Source organism: Leptinotarsa decemlineata, unplaced genomic scaffold (genome assembly GCF_025532065.1).
Source record: "Leptinotarsa decemlineata unplaced genomic scaffold, Ldec_3_MD MMD2_P_RNA_scaffold_2, whole genome shotgun sequence".
Classification (NCBI taxonomy): domain Eukaryota; kingdom Metazoa; phylum Arthropoda; class Insecta; order Coleoptera; family Chrysomelidae; genus Leptinotarsa; species Leptinotarsa decemlineata.
The window spans coordinates 15,189,296-15,207,964 of record NW_027412529.1 but is presented as its reverse complement, the minus strand read 5'-3'; the positions used below and the strand labels follow the sequence as shown (position 1 = coordinate 15,207,964).

At 36.0% G+C, this 18,669-nt stretch overlaps 1 protein-coding gene across 2 annotated transcripts in view; it reads left to right on the top strand.

The window, feature by feature from the left end:
* The window catches only part of LOC111507106 (cytochrome P450 9e2), a 51,505-nt gene that overhangs the window by 975 nt on the left and 31,861 nt on the right, over positions 1 to 18,669 (top strand). The window lies entirely within an intron of this gene.

The following is an 18,669-nucleotide window of genomic DNA, read 5'->3' as shown; positions in this document are numbered from 1 at the left end:
TCTTAAATTTTTTTTTGACTACCCTCATTGAGTTTTATTGTAAATTCATTCATTTTTCGAAAATATGGATATGTTCACGAACTACACCAAAAAAAGGTTTGATCTTCGCAAACTTCATTTCAAAAATATATCTCATATTTCGCTATCTCAATAGCTTTCTCGTAGTAAATAACTTACTGAAATTTCCTTCATCGCTCTAACTTTTCATAAACCCCAATGATGAGAACTACCTGCCCAGGTACATACTCAATCATAATTTACTCATTCATTTATTTATTATCAAATATTTCACTTGTTGAAAGGTACAATTGAAAAAAAGATAAAAAAACATATCTTTCAATATACAATAACAAGGAAAACGTCAGCTTTACATTTACAAATGATTTGCCAAATGAAAAAGAAACACAAAATAACATGGAGAGGGATAAAATCATCGATAAAATTCATCCAAGGAGTAGCAATTTTTTTCAGTTAAAAAAGTTTTCAATCTTGATTTAAAAATATTTATATTAGGGGCTGCCTTCATATTTACGTCTAATTTGTTGAAAAATTTTCGGTCCGAGGTAAAGATGACTTTTCTGGTAGAGAGCTGTTCGATGCGATCGAGGTACTAGCAAATTTCCAGAGCGAGTTGGATAATCATGAGTTTGCTTGTTCGATAAAAAACTTGATTTGTTATTATAAACAAAAATACATAATTCATAAATATATATCCCAACAACCGTAAGAAGTTTCAGGTTTTTGAAAGAGCTCCTGTATGACTCTCTCCATCCAAGTTTAGCAATTATTCGGACTGCCGACTTTTGTAATATAAAAATCCTTTCCACGGACGAACCCGTACCCCAATTCAAAATTCCGTATCGCAAATGACAATGAATAGTAGCATAGTTCAGACTTAGCAAGATTTCAGCATTACAGTAGTTAGACAAGAATCTTAACGCATAACAATTTTTACGTAGTTTTTCACAAAGAGAGTCGATATGTGGTGTCCAGGTCAGTCTGTAATCAACTGTGATGCCTAATAATTCAGTTTTTTTCAAAGGATTCTACATGAAATCATCATCCTTATATATACTGAAAATCTCGGACTCATTTGTAACCATAGTAAATTTCACCAGCACAGTTTTAGTTATATTGATTTTCGGGTGATTCTTACTTGCCCATGTTATAATTTGCTGGTATACCTCTTCAGTAATATCTAATAGAGTTGCCGTGTCTTTCTCTGTCAAAAGGAAATTTGTATCATCCGCGTATGTTACCATGTGTACTAATGAAAGTGTTTGAAAATAGTGAAACAAGTCATTCGCAAAAATGATGAAGAAAAGTTGTCCAAGTGTAGATCCTTGAGGGACACCTTGCTCTTTTTTCCGTGGTTCACTTACAGTGTCATCAACAATCACTCGTTGAATTCTGCCATGCAGTTATAATTTAATTAACTTGTGAGCAGTCCCTCTCACGCCATATCGTTCCAATTTCTGTAGCAGTAGTTCAGGGTGTCGAAAGCTCTTGAAAAATCTATAAATAAACCACAAATGTGCAATTTGCAATCAAGAGCATTCATAATGTGTTCACTGAAATCACATATCGAGCGGTCCAACGAAAAGTATGCACCTTGCTTTTCTCCTTTTTTTATAAATTAACACAAAAATGCTCGGACAGGACAATTTTGCTTTTGAGGGGGACACATTTTAGATGTATTTTTCTACCTGTGCCTTCAACCCCCTAGCGAGGGTGAGTAACAATCCTAAAATTTTAAATAGAAAGTGGGGTCGAGTGATATATCATTTGAAAGGGCACAAAATTCTCTTTCCAATGATACTTAATTTGTTGTATTTACTTGAATAGTTATAAAAAAGCAAGAACATTTACTCGATATATTTGGTGTTAATGAAAATGCGGAAAAAACGGCATTTTTATCACTAATACATTCCTCAATTTCTCTCGTGCGTTTTTTGCTACAAATAACAACAGCAGATAAGTGTACAAAAAGAATTTAGGCAAACGTTCATTGATTCAGTTCGGTTGCTTTTGAAATTATTTCAACTTTACTGTGAAAATGGTTTATTCCATTCCTGAACGAGTTGAAATTGTTAAACTTTATTATCAACATAATAGTTGTGCAAGACTTACTGCTCGCCTCTTTAATAACAGTCATCCCGTGAAAAATGTGAATGATTCGTACGTTGCCAAGTTAGTTCAAAAGTTTGTCGACGCCGGATCTGTCTGTAATGTGAAACACCAGCCACGGAAACCGATCAGAAATGAAGCAGTTGACATGTTGAATTGGATCATACTCAAAGTACCCGTCAGCTTGCTGCGGCCTCAGGTGTCTCCCATTCGTCCATAATACGGATATTAAAAGCCAAAAAATCAGTACAGGAACTCAATGAAGATAATCCTGATAGAAGGCTGCAATTTTGTGAACAACTGAGCCAGCTACTAATTGATGATCCGCACCTATCATTCAACACGTGCTTTTCCGATGAGAGTACATTTTTTTTAATGGAGCTGTGAATAGGCATAATCACCGTTACTGGTATGACAGTAACCCACACTTATTCCGAAAGGTCCATACCCAGTACCCTCAAAAAATCAATGTCTGGTGTGGCATATTAGGTAGTCATATCATAGGGCCACTTTTTATTCCTGGGAATTTACCTGGTGAGGTCTACCTGAACATGCTTGAAGATACAATTGATCTTCTCATAACAGAAATAATTGAAAATGACCAAAATCATAATGATGATCGGTTTCATTTCCAGCAAGATGGAGCACCTCCTCACTATGTTGCTCCGGTAAGAGAGTTTTCAGATGACCGGTTTCCTGGGCGGCGGATTGGAAGGAGAGGCCCCATTGAATGGTCTGCCAGGTCACCTGATTTGTCGCCTTTAGACTTTTTTCTTTGGGAACACTTGAAAAATAAATGTTTTGCTATGCAGCCCGAGTCCATAGAAGATCTTCGCCAACGAATTACAGCAGAGTGCAGAAATATAATACCTGATATGCTACAGAATGTTAGGAATAGATTTGAACAAAATCTGTATTATTGTATGGAAGCAAATGGGTCACATTTTCAGCACTTGCTGAAGTAGGATTCTTCTAAGTCAATTACACATTTCAAAGTACTGGGTTGTAGTTGTTTTTCTTCATAATATCTACATGTTTGAGTGAAATACAACAAATTAGGTATCATTGGAAAGATAACTTTGTGCCCTTTCAAATGATAGATCACTCGACCCCACTTTCCTTTTAAAATTTTAGGGTTGTTACTCACCCTCGCTAGGGGGTTGAAGGCACTGGTAGAAAAATACATCTAAAATGTGTCCCCCTTGAAAGCAAAATTGACCTGTCCAAGCATTTTTGCGTTAAGTTACAAAAAAAGGAGAAAAGCAAGTTGCATACTTTTCGTCGGACCACTCTGTAGAGCTGTTTCTGTACGCTTATTCCTTGTGAATCCATATTGATTTGATGAGAGAATGTTATTCATAGAAAAAAAAGGAATTATTTGATTTTTGATATTCAACTCAAAAACTTTTGATACACTAGAAAGCAAACTAATGCCCCTATAGTTTTCATACAAATTTTTATCACATTTTTTATAAATTGGTACAACATTAGCAATTTTCAGTTTGTCAGAAAATATTCCATATTCTAGTGATAGGTTAATGATGTGATGCAGCGGATATGATAACTCATGAACACATTTTTTTAGGAACTTGTTTGAAATCTCATCATAACCACTTGCATCCGAGTTTTTTAGTGTTTTTATCAAATCAATTATGTCAAATTCACTAATGGAGTTTTGGTAGATGGGAACATTATTTTCCATTAATTCAATGTCTATCTCATTATGACACTCCATAGGGGAAAAAAGGGCATTGAAATTATTAGCCATCTGGATTTTTGATATCTCAACATTACCATCATTCATTTCAATATTATTGCTTCGTTTGTCATTTTTCCTGAGATGGTTGATTACCTGCCACATTGTTTTCGATTCATTATTGGATTTTGCTATTATATAATCAACATGGCGTTTATTATTTTCCTTCAATTCTTCCCTATATTGTGCGTGATACTTGCTCACAGTTTTATGGCGATCATCTTCCCTGGCACACTCTGAATGAAGCGAAACCAAGCCTTTGAGTTCCTGGGTGATAATATTAAAATTATTTTTTTCTTTTTCTCTGTCCACGAAAACGAATTGGTGGAAAAGCCACTTCAATGTAATAATGAATTGTATTATGGAATATATCATACGAAAGACTTGGGCAGGTAATGCCATCAATATCTTCCCACGACTCTCTACCCAGTAGATCTTTGAACAATTCTATATTTTCCTCTGAGAAGACTCTACCAAAATCACATGATTTTTCATTTCGTATACCATTTCGTTCAGTGGAGAATCTAATCACTTGAACAAAGTGATCTGAGATGTGCAAGTCTCTCACAAAGACTTCGTAAGCATTTTCATTTCTAATAATGAAATTATCAAGGCAAGTACTAGTGCTTGCTGTAGTACGTGTTGGAACAGATATCGTATGTCGAAACATGCCAGCTGGTGTTGAAATTAATACTATCCACCATGATATTCAAATTGAAATTCCTGCCTATAATTACATTATCATTTTCATTTTCGGATAATAGGGTGAGTAATCTATTAAACAAGTTCAAGAAAGTGATGAAATTACCTGATGGAGGCCTATAGATACATACAAGACATGTACCTGATTTTGCCAGCTTAATACCGCAGCATTTAAAGATTGCCTCTACACAGACGCCAGACAAATCAAGCACATATATTTTCAGCAATAGGTCGTCATGTTTGTAAATTGCTACTCCTCCGTTTTTCTTTATATTTCTACAGAAGGAAGAACATAAACTGAAATTTTTCAACTTCATTATTTCTAGTTGATCACCATTTTACCAGTGTTCTGATATAAATAAAAAGTCGCATAAAAAATCACAGTCGCTTATCACATCTATTTAAATGATTTTATTACTGAGACATTGAATATTTTGATGGCACACTGTTATGTCACGTAATCTATCCATTTTATTCAATGTATTTACACTTACAGCGATATTTTTGGGGCAACTTGTGATAGGCGAGGGTATAAAAAATTTGTGTTTTCATCATTTTGCTCTTCTGCAACAATTTCAAGATTTTCCTGGAATTCAGCTGCTAAGGAAATTCGATTCCTTTCGCTAGCCAAAAAGTAATTTTTTCAATAACTGATGACGAATTAGCTATTGTTCTGTTTTGAACAATTTTCATCCTCCACATAAAATTCCAAGTTTCCCGGCACAGAGAGCGTTTTGCTTCTGTTGATATACTGAATCCATTCATAAGATAATGAATATGAATATATATTCTCAGAATATTGTTGCATTCAAACACATGGATATTAGGAAAATTCATATAGGAAAGCTCTTTCTTGAGAGTCAGATTCTTTCGGTATATTTAGTCATTGTTAGTTCCGTTATATCGATACGGTTCAGTGTAATAAAGCATTTTCCAAATCGAGAGTCCTTTAAGAGTATTTTGAGCTATTTTATTGTAAATGTCGTATTTCTTTTTTTTTTGTTAATATATCCACATCAACTACGGATGTTATCAGCGCTGTGATAAGATGTGAATCATATTACAATAATATTAGATGTACAGTATTTATAGTTATTGGAAAATTTTGTAAAACTCGACGTCTTTTTGACAACTTTTTCTCTCTATAGTCAGGACACACCGTGATAATATATTTCACATTCAGTTCTTCATCGCAGGAAATACATATTTTGTGGTTTTCTTTCTTCAGTAGGTTGCGATTAGGTGCACCTTGTGTGGCCAATCCTGAGACGGGTTAGAATTGTGTGCTGTTTACGAAAAAGTGAACGGTAATTTTGGAAGTTTGATTGATTGTTTTTAGCTCATTATTCTCCAGGGCTTACCACCCTTTACTAGAGCCCAATCGAATTCAATGGTACTAGATTCGCAATGAAAATAAGGCAAACGCAGATTAGTAATATTTCGTTTCTGTGCCATCTTGACTACATATTTCATGAAAAGAAATTTGTTTCAACGTACTACTATAATAGTTTTTTTCAACCAACTTTCATTAAATGGTGTGTTTTTTTAGTTGACCGCCGAATCAGCCATTCACTTCGGTGTTTATACCGGTTAGGACAATTAACATTTTGTTACCACTAGACGTGGCAAAGAAAGGAGGGTGATCTGCAATTCGTTAATTGCTTGCACCTGTTTATTAACAACTATGGGGCTTCGAGTTTTTGTATTGCCATCGAAGCGACTTCTTTGGGGTCTTTGGTTATGGTAATTCTTGTAGGGCATTTTAGGAAAAATGACGAATGGTCGCTATTGCAGTTGGGGTAGGTCGGCGTGGCGACTTTCACACGGAGATGTGTACTTTTCCGCAGTGAGGGCATTTTATGGAATGAGTGGAAATATTTCGAAACAATTATCTCGTTGTGTTGCAAATATAGAAGTATTTTGGAATTGGAGGAACGGGGTTAATAAGTGGGGTCGGTAAGTTTGTTGCTTTGCCAGAGTTTAATGAATTGAATTTGCATCTATAATTTTTATTCTCTCTTCTACCACTATGTTGAGGTTCACTTCTTTTATAAAGAAAGAAGAATGTGGGGCTTTTGGGACCGCATGTTAATGACCTGCAAAGTAGTGTTGCCCGTTCTGTCGCGTATGTTTTTTTGCAGTTGGACCAAAAATTTGTCAGAGCTTACGGTTTTAAGTAAGGCTGTTTAATTGTAATCAACTTTGAGTTTCGACATATAGCCTCGGAGTATCTTAACGGTGTTGAAAATATGTGAAGGTCCTCTTGGATGGTGAGTTCATCTGGAATGTTTTTGATATTTGATATTTTCTGGTTGGGGTTTTGGTTATAATTATATCAGTGGAGCTTCTTGAGCGAGTAAACATTACAGAGCAAGTAGAAGTGGTTGAAGGGATTTGAAGCTGGTATGTTCTTCAATGTTATTGCATCCCACAAAGCAATAGATATTCCAGGTATATTTCATGAATATACATTTAAGGATATTGTATTATGCTATGAATATGCCATGGATATATATATCTTCTGGAGAATATTCCCTGGAAGTGCTCCTGGCGAACCTTTGATATATTTTGAGAATATTCCTTGGGAATATTCTTGGAATATCTTATAATATTCTTAGAATATCTAAGGTATATTCTATTAAGAATATTCCAGGAATAGAACCCGAGGAATATTCATAAAATATTCGGGATATTGTTAGTTTATTGTAGGAATATACAATAGAGAAACACCATAGAATATTCTTTAAATATATTTTATGAATATTCTAGGAATATTTGGAATATTCCAAGAATGTGACGAGTAACCGCTATTAAGCATGTATATATTGCATTTTGATACAAGATTCACACAAGTAATAAAACACATAATATTCATAAACAAATATATTTCAAAAACACCATGCACTGAAATATTTGACGTTTCAACCAATATTAAAAATAAAAAATCAAATTCAAAATATATATTCACTGAATAAAATATTCCTGAATACTGTCATATTACAAATATTAGAAATGTATTCAAATTAGGATGTTCCTACTCTCAAACAAATGTATACTAAAAAATATACTAAAATAACAACTCTGTGAATTCATCAGCACTAATTCAAAAATAATAAATATATCATTTCATTGAAAAAGGAAAAGTGTATTACATCAAGAAATAGGTTAGGTTTCTCACTTAAAAAAATAAACCCACAAATGAAGTATTTAAAATGAGTGGTATGATGGGTTCTTCAATGAATTTCACTTACTTAAAGTTATCCAAACTTTGCTCACCAGAATAGTTTTTCTTATATTTGTCCAACAATGCATCAGCCAGTGTTTCAATAGTAATATCTGGAACAAAATGTATATTAACGTGTTAAATAGTGTTAACGTTCATTATCACTATTTGAAAGTGGCACAATAAAACTGGAATAAAAATCAAATAGATATTTTTCGCATAGGTTACTCATGAACATTTACAACATTTTATGATTTGGAGAGCAACTTGCATTGTCTTGTTGAAAAGTACTCATTACGTTTTCAGTTCCTTGACGCACCTGCTTGTACCAGGTACCACTCTGTTTCCTTTTGGGCAATTTGATACTATCTTGAAAACGAGTGATAAAAATTATGAAAACGAATGATACAAAAGAATGTGTCATTCACTTACTTCTCTCTATTGAAGATGCACAACTGAAATCACTCTAGTTCAAACATGTACTTAGTCAAACCAACAAATCCCACACACCAACTCTCCTCGAACCTAAAATGAGGTATAGTAGGTTAATCACCATGACTTTACTATCGATACTATTGCATTTTACTTATTTTTCTTGAAGACTGAATATATGCAACTCTCCTGTTTGAAGATCCAAAATCAAACTATTCGCTGTACTGCAAATTGGACAACCCCAAATTATAAATGATACACTGAACGTGACAGAATTATACTTTGATAATAACACCAACACACCATGCATTACACACGCGAACCTGCCACGTCAACCGCCATGTTGAATCAAATGTCGAATTTAACGCAAATGTACCATGCATTAAGGGACACCCGCTTTCACAGAGCTTATTCGACTGTCGCACGCTACACTTCAGTTGACCAATGAGAAACGTTTACTCCAATTCTTCACTTCCCCATTTCTCTGTTTCCAGGATTTTTCGCTTTGTAATTAAATAATTTTAAATATAAAAAAACAAATAGGATGAGAATTAACCAATTTATTGATGCAATTGGTTCATTTATTGGCCCATTCAAATTTTTTTGTCGTTTCCAACAGTTGCTGTTGGAGCAATTCATCCAGAATCTTCGCGTTGAGTTCAAAAACTGGTTAACACTATCAGGGTTATATACATTAGGTTATGCATTCGATTAAGATCTCCAAATATTTTTGTTTTTAATAATATTGAATTATTTGAATACGTTATTATAAGATAATTCAAAATTCCATTGTATAGAATATTCCAAAATATACCGTGGGGATATATTCTAAGAATATACCATATGGCATATTCGATCGACAATATTCTTAGAATATTCAAGGGAGAATAATCCATTTATAGACATTCTATGCACATTCTTTCGGGAATAATCCTGCCATATTCATTCAAGCATATTCTATGAATATTCTAAAGGCATGTATATATTCCAAGAATATCCTATGAATATTTGGAATATATACGTTCGTTTTATGATATAAAGGGAATATTCCATGAATATCTAGTGCTGTGTCGGATGTCTGATGAGTATTCGTCATATTGGTGTTGGCAGTGAATGGGTAAAGTGACAAAATGAATACGACTTGATGATTTTGGTCAGGTCCTGGAGGTCCTGTCCTGTTAACAATCCTGCCGTGTTGGCAGCATCAATTAACGTTGTTTCTGATGAATGTCTGCTAGTTGAATTTACCTGTCACCAGAGTTTCACCTCAAGTACTTGAAGTCGGTCGTATTTTATCTGAGGTTTCACCTCAGATAAAGAAAATACGACGAATAAAGAAATAGGTTTTACCTATTTCGAGAAAGTATGTTCTGGGAAAAACGCAACTAGGCTTCGAAAGGTGATCTGCTGGAAGGATCGTTACCCCACTTCGCATCAATCACTCACTTTACTGAGTACTAGTGTACACGTTAATATTTAACACTTATTTTTGTCCAAATAATTTATCTTCTTATTCGAACGTTGAAACTCTATTATGCGGGCTTTGAATGTTCTCACAGTTTGACCTATGTAAAACATCGGACATGACCCACATGATAATTCATACACTTGGAATTGAATCAATCAAACGGTATAAAATTCAATATTACACTCCCGGACAATAATAATAATAATAATACATTTATTATTTACCAATACATAAAGTAATACAAATTAACTTTACAAAACAAAGGTATCAAATGCAGGTAAATAAAAAGAGAACAGTTAGACTCTGCAGCCAATTCCAACAAATGCTAAATTGATATCATTTGATGTGAAAAAAATATATTTTTCAGTATTCCTCCGGATGAAACGATTACTTTTGTAGAGAATATATTGGATGGGAAGTCTATCAATCCGGTAGTGAAAAAGGAAATATTAGACTTGTCTAATATTTCTGTGTTTGTCACAGAATTACTTTGAATTCAATGAAACTTTTTACTCATCCTGCGAAGGTCTCATAATGGGAAACGCACTTGGTACTATTCTGGCAGATATTTTTTTAGTCGATTTGGAGCGAAGAATACAGAGTAACCCACTGGTAAGAAGTTTAGTGTATTGGTATAGATATGATATCCTGGTATGTTTCACAGGAACGAACAAACAGTTGACTTTCTTAATTTCATCAATTCTCTCCACCCTTCTATCATATCAGCAATGGAGATGGAAACGGACTACTCTATGAATTTTTTTGACTTGAGCTTTTTGAGCTATTTGAGATATTTCGATAGAGGCGAGTGAACATGGCAGAGCAAGTAGAAGTGGTTGAAAAGATTTGAAGCTGGTATGTTCTTCAATGTTATTGCATGTCTGATAAGTACACACATCGGAAAAGTCTAGGGATGTTTTTAAAAATGTCAATAATTTTTTTTAGATCACTTTAGGGAAAAAAAGTTGACGGGTGATTAGTAAACGAATGTAACTCACAAAAAAATTTATTAAATGCTCAAAAATGCTGAGTGCACATATAAGCAAAACTAAAAAAAAAAATATGGCTCCTCTTTGGCACCCCGAAAAAAAATCATAACGCAAAAAATTGGAATCAGTACAAAGTATGGCCTCCACGCTGGTTTATTACGGCCTTACATCTATCGTGCATCGACAAAATGAGATTGTCAATGTCTTGTTGAGGTACATTTGCCCATTCAGCGATTGAAAGCTCTCTCAATTGAAACGTTGTGTGAATGTTCCCCATATGCGGAGTAATTCTTTGTTGAAGCATGTCCCACACATGCTCGATGGGATTCAGGTCCGGTGATTGTGCTGGCCATGGCAATACATCAACTCCTTCGTTGGTGAGCCAGTCAGTTCCTAGACGCGCGACATGTGAACGAGCATTATCGTGCATTAGGTGGAAGTTTTCACCAACAGCACCAGCAAACGGACGGACGATAGGTAAAAGAATGGTGTCGAGGTACTGTCGAGCTGTGAGGGAGCAATTTGGAAAAACGAGATCAGTTCTGCCGCCGATCATGATTCCGCCCCATAGCATTACTCTACCACCTCTGTATGTGTGGACTTCCTGGACGTGTCTCAAACGTTCATTATTTCCAGGTCGTCTCCACAGTCTTACTCGACGAGAATCTGGATGAAATCCAAATCGGGATTCGTCTGTAAACAAAACTGTGGCCCAATCATTTGCATCCCAGTTTTGATGTTCTTGACACCACTCTAATCTTCCACCGCGATTGCCTCTCGACAAAGGTGGACATCTAAGTGGCCTTCTGTTGTGGAGATCTGCTTCATGCAGTCGATTTCTGACAGTATCACGACCAATGGTTACCTGGTGCGTCTGCTACAACACGTTAACCAACTCAAGTGCTGTGATTGTCGGTTGTCTTCTTGCGGTTAAGACCAACAATCGGTCTTGAACTGCAGTTGTAGCGCGTCCTCGCCCTGGATGTTGTTCGGCTGGACTGTCAGTTTCACGAAAACGCCGCCACAATCGACTGATAACACTTTGGGAGACCCCCAAACGAAGAGCTACATCATTTTGTCGCATGCCACCTTGAAGAAGCCCTACAGCTCTATTCATCTCAGCCAATGGTAAGTGATGGCGTTCCATGTTGAAGCACAATATTTCCAGTTCAATTGCTGAGCAAGAACTGCATAGAATGTACAAACTCGACACTTTCAGATTATTCATTTTAGCCGAAAAATTACAGTTTGTAAAAAACTTGATAAAAGATTAGTTACCGTTTTTGCAGGCTTTGTTCAACCCATAGAAATCTACAGGGTGGTCGAGTGTACCAATTTAATCGAAATTAAACGACCTCATGCATTTATTTTTATGATATTTAGTATGTTATGAATATATCCCTAGACTTTTCCGATGTGTGTATTTGTCATATCGGTGTTGGCAGTAAATGGGTGGAGATACAAAAAAAATGACCTGATGGTTTTGGTATTTTTTTCACCTGAGGTTTTGCCTCTTGTTCCTATTTCGAAAGAGTATGTTCTGGAAAAAACGCAACCAGGCTTCGAAAGGTAATCTGCTAGGAGGATCCGTACCCTACTCTGTATCGATCACTTACTTTACTGAGCACTACTGTACACGTTGATAGCTGAGACTTGAATTCATCAAGACTTGAATATTTTTTTTCCAAATAATGAATCTTCTTATTCGAATGTTGAAACTCTATTATCTGCGTTAGGCAACTTCTCTTCCAGCAGTCATTGGAGACTCACTAGTTTTTACACGCTTCGTAATAAAAATTTGATAATAAATATAGTTTAAAAAAACTAAAAAACAAGGTTTTAAAGAACATCGAACTGAAAAGTTAAAAATATTTTTTTAATACGCTTGAAACAATAACGATCGAAAAATACCACTATTATTGTGACAAAAGCATGGGCGCTTTGTGCCATATTTTCTGTATATCTAGCGCCTAGGCTTTTTACACAATATTACTAGTATTTTCATTGAATTGGAAGTAATTCTGTGACAAACACACCGTTAGCAAGTCTAATATTTCATTTTTCACTACTGGATTGATAGAGTTTTTGTCCAATATATTCTCCACCAAAATAATCGTTTCATTCGGAGGGATACTGGGAAACATTCTTTACATCGAATGAAATCAATTTGGCATTATCCAGGAGTGTAATATCTTGAATTTTATTGATCAAATGGTATGAATTCCTCAAACTGAATTTTGATTTGAAATTGGTGTGGTTTTGAATAATTGCAATGAGTTTTTCGGATATTTTAACTAAAGGAGCTGTGACGAAAGAAACTACCGGTCTTATCGGGTAGTTATCTTTGTGTAATTTAACTAATGAATACAATTTCGATGGTTGTGGGTTCATGACTAACGATCGGAATTTTTCCTTTTCATCCATGACACAATGAATATTTTTCAAAGTTCCCTTGACTTCTTTCTGATATAAATATAAAGTTCCAAACCTTTCTTCTGGAAATGAAGGGGCTTGTATTCATGGTTGAAATCATGTCCCTCTGTGATTAACGGAGTGGCATGTGTGGAATTTATTTTTCCATTCTGGAAACTATATTTGTATTCCTTCATGCGGGCTTTGAACATTTTTCCAGTTTGACCTACATAAAACATCGGACATAACTCACATAATGATTTATAAACTTGAATTTCATCAATCAAATAGTATGAAATTCAAGATATTACAGTCCCGGATAATGTCAAATTGATTTCTTTCGATGTAAAGAATCTGTTTCCCAATATTTTTCCGAATGAAACGATTATTTTTGTGTAGAATCTAGTGGACGAAAAGTCTATCAATCTGGTAGTGAAAAAGGAAATATCAGCCTGGCTTACGGTGTGTTCGTCACATAATGACTTCCTATTCAATGAAACTTTTCACTTATCCTGTAATGGTTTCATAATGAAAAACCCACTTAGTCCTATTCTGGCAGAGACTTTTATTGACGATTTGGAGAGAAGAATACACAGTAACCCACTGGTAAGAAGTTTCGTGTTTTGGCTGATATGTGGATAATATCCTGGTATGTTTTACAGGAACGAAAAGACAGTTGACCAACTTTTTGGATTCCATCAATTCTCTCCAACCTTCTATCACATTCACAACGGAGATGGGAGAGGACGACTCTAGATTTTTTTTGAATTTAACAATAACAAAAGTTAACAACAAACAAAAACGGGCACATACAGATATTATCATTCATAATTTGTCCACCCACTCGTATCAGAACAAAGTAACAGCTTTCAACAATATGATCCATAGACTGATAAATGTGGCCTTGTTAGAGGCGAATTTAAAAGAAGTGAACATAATCAAACAAATAGTCGTCAACAATAGCTTTGAAAGAAGTTCACCCAATTCGAAGAGGATAAAAGTTATAGAATCTTAACCTACTTAGGCCAACCCACTATAAATATTTCAGATTTTCGGCACAGCAAAGGTGTAAATATTGCTTTCAAAAGCAACAACAATTTAGGCATGCACATTAGGAATAATAAAGATGGAAGTTCAGAATCATCATGTGGGTCATGTCCGATGTGTTATATAGTTTGAATAGTATTTCACCATTGTCCATCAAATGAAATCGGATGATTGCTAGGATCTTAAAAGATCCTAGCGTATATAGTCAGAAACGACAGGCTCCGATAATTCCAGAGAGTGCTCTGTTGGAGTGCCTCACTCACAATGGCTGCAGCTTTGTTTTTCTCCAGGCGCCTGGGGAAAAACAAAGTTCCAGGACTCGATGGAAGGGGGCTGGTTCTCCATACTTCGCAATCTCTCGTGTGAGGGTCGCGTAGAGCTGGTATATATATCGTCATCCATAAGAGTGTAAAATCGAAAACACTCATCGATAGCTATAGCCCGATCTCTCGTGTGAGAAGTGAACCAAACCCAATCGGGGCAGGTTCCCCGCAAGGGTCCTGCTTGTCACTACACTTGTACTCTTTATATACGCACGACTTCCGATATTTTCTAAAAACGAATGTGGGTATCTTCGCAGAATCTTTCAGGATTGGCTCTCTTCAAGGCATTCCTTCACCCTCTAAACCTTGATACCAAACAGTTGTTGGACTACAGTAGGGATAAACTACGATGTCTTAACAGGCTTTCTTACAGGTCAGTGTCCTTTGAATCATCATATGTAGAGACTGGGACTGTCAGGAGACAATGTATGTCGCCTTTGTTGGGAAAATGATGAAACAGCAGAGCACTTATGTTGTGCCTGCCCCGCTGGGGACCGAAATAGGTTTTTAGAGTTCGGCAGAGCCGGACTCTTACCATTTGACCTGAAGGACCACTCACAATACAAAATAATCGGCTTCGTTAATGAGCTGGGTTTATTTGGTCGAGTGTGAATAGGTGTGAGCCACAATAAACCCTTGTGCATTGCGGTGGAGACCTGAATAGACCCACTCACTTTGGACCTAACGTAACCTAACCTAACCTAACCTATCTACGCAGATTATAGTGTGATACACGTCTATTCGTTATCTAAAGGAGTGACGAACCATTAATTGCAAATCCTCCTCGACAGGTTGGTCGTGGCGTATTTTGAGATTGATGAAATCGAAATTGATCCGAACAAGACCGAACACGTCGACTTCTCGAACAAATGTACAAATGTGAAATTTTTCCAAGTTGTGGGTCAAGAAGAACCGTGTTGATGGGCAGAGAAGCATGCGATATGTGGGGGTCATCCTGGATAGGCGCCTGAACTTCCAAGAAAATTTGAGTATGGCGATTCAACGAGCTGCTGCGGCGATAAATCGCACGTATCCGCTCAAGGCTTGATGATGAAAAGTTGCTCATTTACGAAAAATTTATTAGATCAGCTATGTTGTACCCTTGTACAGTATTATGCAGCCTCAAGACGATTCTTTTGTTAATACTTGAGAGAATGAAGAATAAAGTGCTCCACATTCACAACAATAGTGACAACAGTTAACGAAAAAACAAACTCCAGACTGATTCATTCTCCGCCTGAGGTTTCAATTCAACCTTACAGTGGAATATTCTTGAATTCCTTTCAAATAAAATGAGGGAACTGTCTGCTTTTAGAGCACTTCGTTTTAAAATAAGGAAGTATCATTCAACACGCCTTCTTGGCAAAATTCTATGCATGCATGTATATATTCAATTGATTGCTTGCTTGGGAACCTGAAGGTACACTTGACTGAAGTAAGTTTTAATAATAATATAATAATGAACTCGAACACCCTGGAGACCTAATACAACTTTCAATGTATAAGTTCGACTTTCAAACAGAGAAAAGAGCTATCAGTGATTCAATCTTTCTATCAAATTTATTTTGAATGACTTTGAGGGTACTTCTGAGGATTCAATTTTTAAACGTATAAAGTCTAGATTAGCTCATGTTACTGGACGTGTTAACCGATTGCCTATTCCGGCAGACAATGTTGATGAGGTAACTACTTATACAAGGAACTACATGAGAAAACTCAAAAAGCTAACTTACTAGTTCAGGGAGCATCTGCAAATATTACACCAACATCGATTCAACATGTTTTCAATATTCCACCTCCTGTCGTCTCATATACTTCACGACAATTACCTGTCTCTGATTGGGGTTTGAAATTCTCAGGTGATCCCAAAGAATTGCATAACTTTATTGATGAAGCAACTGAATATGCAAATGATCGGGGACTAACAAAATCAGCTGTTGAATTATTTTCTGGTAACGCATTCTTATGATTTTGGCAAATCAAGCACATATTGACAGACTATGACAATTTAGTAGTAAAGTTAAAAGTAGATTTTTACCTCCACATGAGGAAGATGATATTTGGTAGTCAATCAAGGCTAGGAAAGACCACAGAAATGAAACCATCGTTATACACTCTGCTATCATAGAAAGTTATTTTGAACGGCTTCCTAGACAACCTTTAGAAATTACAAAAGTAAAAATAATGAGGAAAAATATTCTACTCGTACATATTCCTTTAACAAACACCGTAGAAGTATTAGTCAAACTTTGTAAACGTCTGGAAGAAGCAAATTATACTAAAAATTAGTCTGAAGAAATTAACTTTAAACGTTCAAGCCAGTCTAGAATATACCTATACAGTAGGTTGAATGGACTGACGCCTATCAGAAAACAACTACTCTCCTGGCTGATACCACGAAGGTCTTTGGATTAATGCAATTGGCAATACAACTGAAAGAGTCGACTTTCAATTTTGAAACGGGCACACTTGCAGACTGGTTTCGGGCTCATTAGCCACTCATCAGTGCAAGTAGTTGTTTTCTGATAGGCTTCAGTCCATTCAACCTACTATGTAGGTATATTCGAGACTGGCTTGAACGTTTAAAGTCCATTTCTTTAGATTTGTTCACTGTCTGTCTTCAAGCATAGCCCACTGACAAATAGAAAAGTTTTTCTTCCTTATTCAGAGGAATCGGGCAAATTCCGAATATGCAGTTGGTTAGTACCTCGTACACTAGATGAAGTGACATTTTTTATATTCCCTCCAACTTTAGACGAGAAATTAAATACTCTGAAAGGATTTCGAATTTCAATTATGGAATATCATTGACTTTAGGTCACTATCTTGTACTGACGAGTGGCTAATGAGCCCGAAATCTCCTTTGCTTCTACCATTGATATTCTGAGCCCAGTTAAAAAAGGCAAACAAAGAAGAAATGAATCCAGCTGGAGGAGAAACATTTTGAAAGCAGCTAGAAGTTATGGGAAAACGTACGAAAGTCATTCAAAAAAACCTGAAAAACGTGTGAAAAAGGCAAGAGAAATTAAACCGGGAGATATTGCCAAGCAGAGGGAGTTCATTCATAACTGTACAACAGAAATCAAACCAAAATATCGTTACGTGCGCGAAGGTGGGTAGAGGCCACGAAGAAGTCATAATGCTGAGTTCTTTTTCAATCTTGGCGACAGACGCATTCGTGTTTTGTAAGTAATTTTTCAGAAATACCTTACATATCAATGACCGCCCTATTCGCACTGTGTTTGAGAAGAAAGATAAACTGGCTGGTGCCGTGATGGCCGAAGATAAAAGAGGAAAGCACGACAATCAGCTCAAGAGGAACGAAGCTGTCAGGAATAGAATTATAGATCATATCAACAGAATTCCCAAAATTGAGAGTCATTATACCCGCAAAAATACTACGAAACACTACATTGAAGGGGGTAGAACCATAACTGATATTTACAACGATTACGTGAACGACTGCAAAAGAGATAATGTGACCTTCAGTAATTTCAATTACTTCTATAACATTTTCACTAATGACTTCAATTAACGTTTTTTCCAGCCTAAAAAAGATCAGTACGAAACATGTGTTGCTTATGAGAATGCGTCAGAGACAGATAAACAGAACTTGAAGGCAAGTTATGATCAGCATTTGGTTGAAAAAGAGCTCTCAAGAAAAGAGAAGGAGAATGATAAACAAACGCTAGCGGATGACGCCTTATTAGCAGTATACGATTTACAAGCAGTTGCCAAAGGGCGACTGCTCAGCTTTTTACTATTCATCTAAATTGAATGTCCTAAATTTTACAATTACAAAACGAAGGAGATTCCGTTCACTCTTTGATTGAAAGAAAAATGGAACAAGCTCTTAAAAGTGGTCCAATTTATACGCCAGAAGGTCTCTTCATTGATCAGAACAGCAAAAAGAACGGGTGAACCATTTTCTGTTAACGAACTTTCCTATGAAGACTTCTTCGATTTGAAACTTCTTACCTCGGATATCGGTCCTCTGCATATCTCAAAAAATACACAAAAGCAACCAGTCAAATTTAAAGAGATAAAAGTGATGCGAGTTCGGAAAGATTCCCCAAGTTCGTTTTTTGTAAGCTTTCTTATGAGGATCCAGACTTTATGAAGGCATAATTATAAGAAAAGCCAAGTCATGTGATGACAGGTTGAAACCTGTCTTGGAACAAAAGCCTAAG